Source organism: Euleptes europaea, chromosome 15 (genome assembly GCF_029931775.1).
Source record: "Euleptes europaea isolate rEulEur1 chromosome 15, rEulEur1.hap1, whole genome shotgun sequence".
Taxonomy (NCBI): Eukaryota; Metazoa; Chordata; class Lepidosauria; order Squamata; family Sphaerodactylidae; genus Euleptes; species Euleptes europaea.
The window spans coordinates 53,125,917-53,134,093 of NC_079326.1; the positions used below are offsets into that span (position 1 = coordinate 53,125,917).

The window sequence follows — 8,177 nt, forward strand, 5'->3', positions numbered from 1 at the left end:
CAGACACACAGCTGATTAGCTGGAAGCTGGGTTCTTCTGATCTCTTATCCTGGGAACTTAACTGCCTTCCAGACTTGCTGAGATGCAGTGTGGGTGTGTCTGGGGGTGGGGTGATTAGAAGCCCAGCTGATTTTCCTTCTCTTAGAGCTGCCAGCTTGGCTATGGAGAGAAGGAGAGAAATCACTCCTGATTTCTGCAGCCCAAGTTTGAGGTGGGGTAAAAAAGAAAGAAAAACCAGACTGCTTCTCTACTCCCCACCTTGCTTTTCTCTACCATAAGGAGTCTCAAAACAGCTTACAATTGCCTTCTGTTTGTGAGGTATGTGAGGCTGAGAGAGTTTTAAGAGAACTGTGTCTGGCCCAAGATCACCCAGCAGGCTTCATGTAGAGGAGTGGAGAAACCAACCTGGTTCTCCAGATTAGCATCTGCCACTCATGTGGAAGGGTGGGGAATCAAACCCGGTTCTCCAGATATATATTTTTGGCATATTGTCTTGCAAAATATTTAACAACGTACTTTTTTGTATCTAGGGCAAATTTGATTTTCAATATTCTTTGAATTTCATCATATATCAGTTTCCAATATTTTCTTGCTTTTTTGCAAGACCACCACATATGATAGAATGTCGCATCTATGCTTTGACATTTCCAACACTTTCCATCAAATCCCTTACTTGCCTTTGCAATATCTTTAGGCGTTATGTACTATCTAAAGTACATTATACACCAGTTTTCTCTAAGCTTCTTTGGGGAAGCTTCATTTTGATTCACTTAATGTGAGACAGCATGGCTTGCTGCAGATTCCCTTTTTTAAAAAAATAAACGATCTGGCTAACAGAATGCTATGCAACCTATCAGAACAATTTCCTCTAAAAGTCTTGAACGGATCAAACGGTGACATGCCAGCGGTGGTCCGGGAGCCAACGAATCGGTTCGAGAGAAATATTCCCCTGCAGTTCTCATTGACTGAAAAACATGCCGAACGTTCAGAGACCAGCAGCGAACAAAGAAGCTGCTTACCGCAAAGGAAACTGCACATTCATTAGCGAAAGCAAGAGGTTACTACGCTGCGTACCAGCGCCTACCAGCGTACCGGGGTAAATATTACTACAGATACCGCTAATACTAGTGGCATTGTGATGCATAACGGTTTGGAGCTTGCACACACAAAAAGAATACCGAACAATTGATTTGTTCATTCTTTCGTGTGAGATTGAATTGCCAGATGAATATTGCATCGCCCTCTTCTCTCTATCCTCAAAACGAGCTAGACTTCATTTCATATCTGCAAAATGTCCATCATCATGAGAGGTGAGTGGGGTGAGTGGAGAGGCAGAGACTCATTTTTGGGGTGCACTGCATGAAAGGGAGAAAGAGCGAGAAGCGCATTAAACGATGGCCATGATCATTTTCCCCACAGGTCTTTTCAGCCATACCAGATGTTTGCCTGCTACCACTATGGGATAACTTTACCTCTTCTAGAAATTATGGATGAGGCCAGAAGCATTATTCAGGTTCAGTTTGTTTTTGTTTGTTACAAATTTTTTTCAGATTTGTTAACAGTGTTAGGTTTTGCATCCAGGCTCATTACAAAAATGCATTCCCACTTGCCATATCATAGAGTCATAGAGCTGGAAGGAGCCATGCAGGTCATGTAGTTCACCCCCCTGCTTAATGTAGGATCAGCCTAGAGCACCCCTGACATGTGTTTGTCCAGCCTCTGCTTACAGGGGGAGCTCACCACCTCCCTAGTGAGGGGGAGCTCACCACCTCCCTAGGTAGCCGATTCCACTGTCAAACAACTCTTACTGTAAAAAACTTTTAACTAATATCCAGCCAGTACTTTTCCGCCTCCAATTTGAACCCATTATTGCGAGTCCTCTCCTCTGCTGCCAACAGGAACAGCTCCCTGCCCTCCTTGAAGTGATAGCCCTTCAAATACTTCAAGAGAGCAATCCTGTCCCCCCTCAACCTCCTCCTCTCTAGACTAAGCATTCCCAACTCCCTCAGCCTTTCCTCATAGGGCTCGGTCTCCAGGCCCCTGATCATCCTTGTACGGTATATGTGTTCACTGTAACATGTGAACAGGGCTACTGTAAAGGGTAGGTCTAAATATTAACTCTTCAGTACAATGTTTATCTTCATGTGTTAGAATATCTGCCTGATCTCACAGAATCACAGAATCACAGAGTTGGAAGGGGCCATACAGGCCATCTAGTCCAACCCCCTGCTTAACGCAAAATCAACCTAGAGCATCCCTGACAAGTGCTTGGCCAGCCTCTGCTTAAAGGCTGCCAGTGAGGGGGAGCTCACCACCTCCCTGGGTAGCTGATTCCACTGCTGAACAACTCTTACTGTAAAAATATTTTTCATAATATCAAGCCACTACCTTTCCGACCTCAATTTGAGCCTTTTAGTGAGAGTCCTCTCCTCTGCTGCCAACAGGAACAGCTTCCTGCCCTCCTCTAAGTGACAAGCTTTCAAATACTTAAAGAGAGCAACCATGTCCCCCCCTCAACCTCCTCTTTTCCAGACTAAACACTCCCAAATCCCTCAGCCTTTCCTCATTGGGCTTGGTCTCCCACCCCAATTGACATGAAAATATCAAGGACTGAACCCTTTGTCACTTTCAAATCAAATTTCTGATGGCCAATCAGAAGACTTGCTGGGGGAAAGCCCCTCCTGGCCCCTCCCACTTCCTAAAAACACTTGGTGGGCACCATGTTGGGGGCCCTGACCCACCCAGTCCATCGTCATTTGTGGCTTTCAGATACATGAGTGACAGTTGTCTGATACAGTGGGTCGGGAACAATGTTTTCATCTAATCCCGGAACCAACCCTACAAGTAGCTAGTGAAAAGTAGCCCCCTGACCCCCACTGATTTTCTTCCTCCACCTGAAATCTTAGTGAATGCATCCCTGTTCTACACTCTATTTCTCTTATAGAAACATCCCACTTAACACTGAAGACTCAACACTTCAGGTTTGTTGCTCTCTTGACGTGCCAGGCACAGAAAGAAAGGACTCCACAGTACGAAGAATGCACTCTTCCTGAAGCAAACTTTAAAGTGCCACAGAAACAATTAATACAAGGCTGCAACTTAAAACATACCACAGCGGTTTCCTCACCCACTGTGTACCTTTGCTACCTTCTAATTGCTTTAAAAAGAAGTGCTGTTTTTTGTTCCATATCAAGTCCTTGAAAAGCTTGCTGCGTTCCAACCACGTGACTCCAAAGCAATCTAAATAATTCCTGTTTAGTAAGGCTGGGAAAATGCATGTTTCGGATGTCAGCATCATACTGTTCTTAGTGGTACACAAGAAGCTGCCTTATAATGAATTAGAGCCTTGGTCCATCACAGTCAGTATTTTCTACTCAGAAGAAGAGGAGTTGGTGTTTATATGCCAGCTTTTTCTACCACTTAAGGAAGAATCAAACCGGCTTACAATCACCTTCCCCTCCCCTCCCCACAACAGACACTCTGTGAGGTAGGTGGGGCTGAGAGAGTGTGACTAGCCCAAGGTTACCCAGCTGACTTCATGTGTAGGAGTAGGGAAACCAAAATGGTTCACCAGATTAGCTCCTGTGGCTCATGTGGAGGAGTGGGGAATCAAACCCGGTTCTCCAGATCACAGTCGACTGCTCCAAACCACCGCTCTTAACCACTATACTACGCTGCTATGCAGAAGAAGAAGGTTGGTTTTTATATGCCGACATTCTCTACCACTTAAGGAAGAATCAAACCGGCTTACTACCCCCTTCCCTTCCTCTCCCCACAACAGACACCCTATGAGGTAGGTGGGACTGAGAGAGCTCTAAGAGAGCTGTGACTAGCCGAAGGTCACCCAGCTGGCTTCATGTGGAGGAGTGGGAAAACAAATCCAGTTTACCAAATTAGTGTCTGCCGCTAGGGTTGCCAGCTCTGGGTTGGGAAATACCTGGAGTTTGGGGGCGGAGCCTGAAGAGGGCGGAGTTTGGAGAGGGGAGTGACTTCAATGCCATAGAGTCCAATTGCCAAAACAGCCATTTTCTCCAGGGGAACGAATCTCTATCAGCTGGAGATCAGTTGTAATAGCGGGAGATCTCCAGCTACCACCTGGAGATTGGCAACCCTATCCACCGCTCATGTGGAGGAGTGGGGAATCAAACGTGGTTCTCCAGATCAGAATCCACCGCTCAGACTGGCAGTGGCTCTCCAGGGTCTCAGGCAGAGGTCTATTCACATTGCCTACCACCTCATTCCTTTAAGTGGAGGCACTGGGGATTGAACCTGGGACCTTCTGCATGTCAAGCGGATGCTCTATCACTGAGCCACAGCCTCTCCCCACTCCATTCTGATGCACGAAGCACCAGATGTCCCTGGCAACTCAAGGTAAAAAAGGATTTCAGTAAGCACGGTGAGCTAGCAACCACCTCTGCTTGCAGCTTGAGAGACCCACTGCTAACCAGTAAAACCAATACTGGGCTATTTATTTTATGCATCCCCCCCGCTTACTTCAAGGCAGCTCATTCATTTCATCCACACGACAACAGTCTAATTTTCTTTCTCAGCCTGGCCGGCCCAAGATCATGAAGGCTGTGGCATGGCAAAGCGGAATTTGAACCCGGCTCTCCCTGATCTTAGCCCAGCGCTCTAAGCACCACACCAGTGGCTATGTTGAGGCAGTTTTTCTATGTTCAAGAAATAATTGTAATTACATGCATCAGGTTTCCAGGTACCCAATTATCTTGGGCTTTTCCAGCTCTGCCCCTCTGGCATGAGATAATTCAACATGAGATAATTCGGGGAGGGGCTGTGGCTCAGTGGTGGAGCATCTGCTTGGCATGCAGAAGGTCCCTGGTTCAAGCCCCGGCATCTCCAGTTAAAGGGACTAGGCAGGTAGGTGATGTGAAAGACCCCTGTCTGAGACCCTGGAGAGCCGCTGCCGGACTGAGTAGACAATACTGATTTTGATGGACCAAAGGTCTGATTAAGTATAAGGCAGCTTCATGTGTTCAACAAATATTCCTAAAATCCTAAAAATAACCCACACATAAAAAAGAAAGTAATTTGCTTAAATCAGAGAATGAGAAACAGGAGGATGGTTTATATAACAGCAGCTCTAGCTTTTCTTTACACAGCGATGCAAAGTGCCCTTTTAAATATTTTCTCCCACTAAGGGATGATTCATAGCAAACCTCTATTTAGCCTATTTTTCTGAGAAACAAAGCGTCTATTTAAAAGGTTAAGATCAAAAATACGTATTTTTTTCCATTGAGTAAACAAAATGCAACCCAGCTAAATGTACTAAATTCAACTGTGCTGCAATACAACCCGGCCCTGTAGCGGTATCCTGGTAAGAACATAAGAAAAGTCCTGCTGGATCAGACCAAGGCCTATCAAGTCCAGCAGTCTGTTCGCACAGTGGCTAAACAGGTTCCTCTAGGAAGCCCCCAAACAAGACGACTGCAGCAGCATTGTCCTGCCTGTGTTCCAAAGCACCTAATATCATAGAATCATAGAGTTGGACCACCAGGGTCATCTAGTCCAATCTCCTGCACTATGCAGGAAATTCACAACTACTTCCCCAATAGGCCTCCAGTGACCCCTACTCCATGCCCAGAAGATGGCCAAGATGCCCTCCCTCTCACGATCTGCCTAAGGCACTGGTTCCCAACCAGGGGTCCGTGGACCCCCAGGGGTCCGCGAGAATTAAATTAAGGTCCGCGAAACAAAGTTATAAACCCATAATAAATTAATATTTTCAATTAAAAGTTCTCTATTATAAAAATATATTCAAATATTATTCTAAGTTTAATGTTTAACTAACAGTTATGATTAAAGTTTATTTTCAAATTCTCGGAATTTTTATTTTGAACCTTGGGGTCCCTGCACCGAACAAAAAAGTCCTAGTGGTCCCTGGTCAAAAAAAGGTTGGGAACCACTGGCCTAAGGTCATAGAATCAGCATTGCTGACAGATGGCCATCTAGCTTCCGCTTAAAAACCTCCAGGGAAAGAGAGCTCACCACCTCCCGAGGAAGCCTGTTCCACTGACTCTGTTAGACAATTCTTCCTAATGCCTAGACGGAAACTCTTTTGATTTAATTTCAACCAGTTGGTTCTGGTCCAACCTTCTGGGGCAACAGAAAACAACTCGGCACCATCCTCTATATGACAGTTCTTCAAGAACTTGAAGATGGTTATCATGTCCCCTCTCAGTCTTCTCCTCTTCAGGCTAAACATACCCAGCTCCTTCAACCTTTCCTCAAAGGATTTGGTATCCAGACCCCTCACCATCTTTGTTACCCTCCTCTGGACACGTTCTAGTTTGTCCACGGTATCAGAGCCACTGGTGAAAACACTCCATCCCTGATAGATGACACACTTGATAACCTCTGAAATCCCTAAGGGTTCATAATTCTGTGTACCTACAAGACAGCTCCGCAGACAATCAGAGCTTTATGGACCACCTGAAGCTCCCAATGTATCTTCTTCAAGGACAACCCCAGGGAAGAATTTGCTAGATTAGAGCATGCTCAACAGTGGTCAAGTTCATTGGCTCCAGAAGAGATGCAGTTGCTAAATCAGCCAAAGCTGAAAGAGCACAATGTACGATATAGCTTTATATCTGTTGTGGGTTTTTTTGTGTTTCATGTACAGGTACATACACGGCAATACGGACACATGTAAAAATTTAAATCCCCAAAGCACATCTTCTTGCCCTCAAGATCCAGCCATATAACTCCAATATGGTTGTCTGCTCATTCTTCTAAGGTAAAGGTAAAGGTCCCCTGTGCAAGCACTGGGTCATTCCTGACCCATGGGGTGACGTCACATCTCGACGTTTACTAGGCAGACTTTTGTTTACGGCGTGGTTTGCCAGTGCCTTCCCCAGTCATCTTCCCTTTATCCCCAGCAAGCTGGGTCCTCATTTTACCGACCTCGGAAAGATGGAAGGTTGAGTCACCCTTGAGCCGGCGGCCTGAAACCAACTTCCGTAGGGATCGAACTCAGGTCGTGAGCAGAGTTTGGACTGCAGTATTGCAGCTTACCACACTGCGCCACAGGGCTCCTCACTCATTCTTCTAGCCTTGACATTTTTTACTGGTTCCCTAATCCTAGCTCCAGGCAAGGAAGGCAGCATGGTATAGCCCAACCTCATCAGATCTCAGAAACTAAGCAGAGTCAATACTTGGATGGGAGACCACCAAGGAATATTCTGCAAAGGAAAGCGATGGCAAACCACCTCTGCTTCTCACTTGCTTTGAAAGCTCCTTACTTAAAAGCATATCTCTATTGTAATCCTAGCTCCTGTTTTGAATATTAAAAGCACATATCCAGTTGTAAGAAATGTTTTGCATTTTTTTCACCATCCTATATTGCCCACAAAACCACCCTAAATCTGCTTCTAACCAGTAGCTACATGCCATTAATCCTACCTAGCACTGAGTATTGCTGCATCAGGGAGTGTTAAAAATAATTATGTGTTAATCGTCTTTTGTCCTTACTGGAGAAACTCAAACACACTGACCTGGTTGTGGTATTCCAGCACACTGCCCTCTGGATTAGTCGACGATGCAAAACTTCAGCCTGGTTCTGAAATAGATACAGAAAAAGGAGAAACAAATGAATTGAAAGGGATACTTTACGGAGCGCATCATTCTAAAATGTAGGCTTCCAAAACCATACGAGGAAAAGAAAGTCGTGTTAATCAGCTTAGCTAATAGCCATGAATCCATTTACCATCCAGCTCTGCTCTAGAAAGGAATTACAGTAACGTGAAAAAAAGCCCAGTATTTTAACTCATCAGTACATTGATTCCTGATCACATTTTCCTTGGATCTTCCCTGCTAGTTTTACTTTAACTTGTCGGAAGAGAGAACTTAGCCCCTTCGACTCAGCACACAACCACCAACGGCACAGGACGTTTGCCGTGTATGAAATTTGACAGCCCACTTCGACCTAAAGGAGGGGCCTGAGAAATTAGTTTGGAGACACCAAAGGTTATAAGGTGCAAAGCTAGTACGCTATGGACCTTTAGACGAGGAACATGCTCAGGCCTTTTCATTTGTTGCTGTTGATATGTTAATTTGAAAAGGAAAATGTAAGTTATGTTCACATCAAACTGCTAACACTGCTAAAACAGCGGAAAGTACTATCGCTTGCCCCAAACTTCCATACCAAGATAAGCAAGCTT

At 45.1% G+C, this 8,177-nt stretch overlaps 1 protein-coding gene across 1 annotated transcript in view; it reads right to left on the bottom strand.

The window, feature by feature from the left end:
- The window catches only part of MAP2 (microtubule associated protein 2), a 209,765-nt gene extending 202,187 nt beyond the window's left edge, over window positions 1-7,578 (bottom strand). Inside the window, exon 1 of the mRNA XM_056861555.1 lies at window positions 7,512-7,578. The gene's annotated coding sequence lies outside the window, so the exon portion shown is untranslated. The remainder of the gene's footprint in view (window positions 1-7,511) is intronic.
- Window positions 7,579-8,177: the final 599 nt, after the last annotated feature.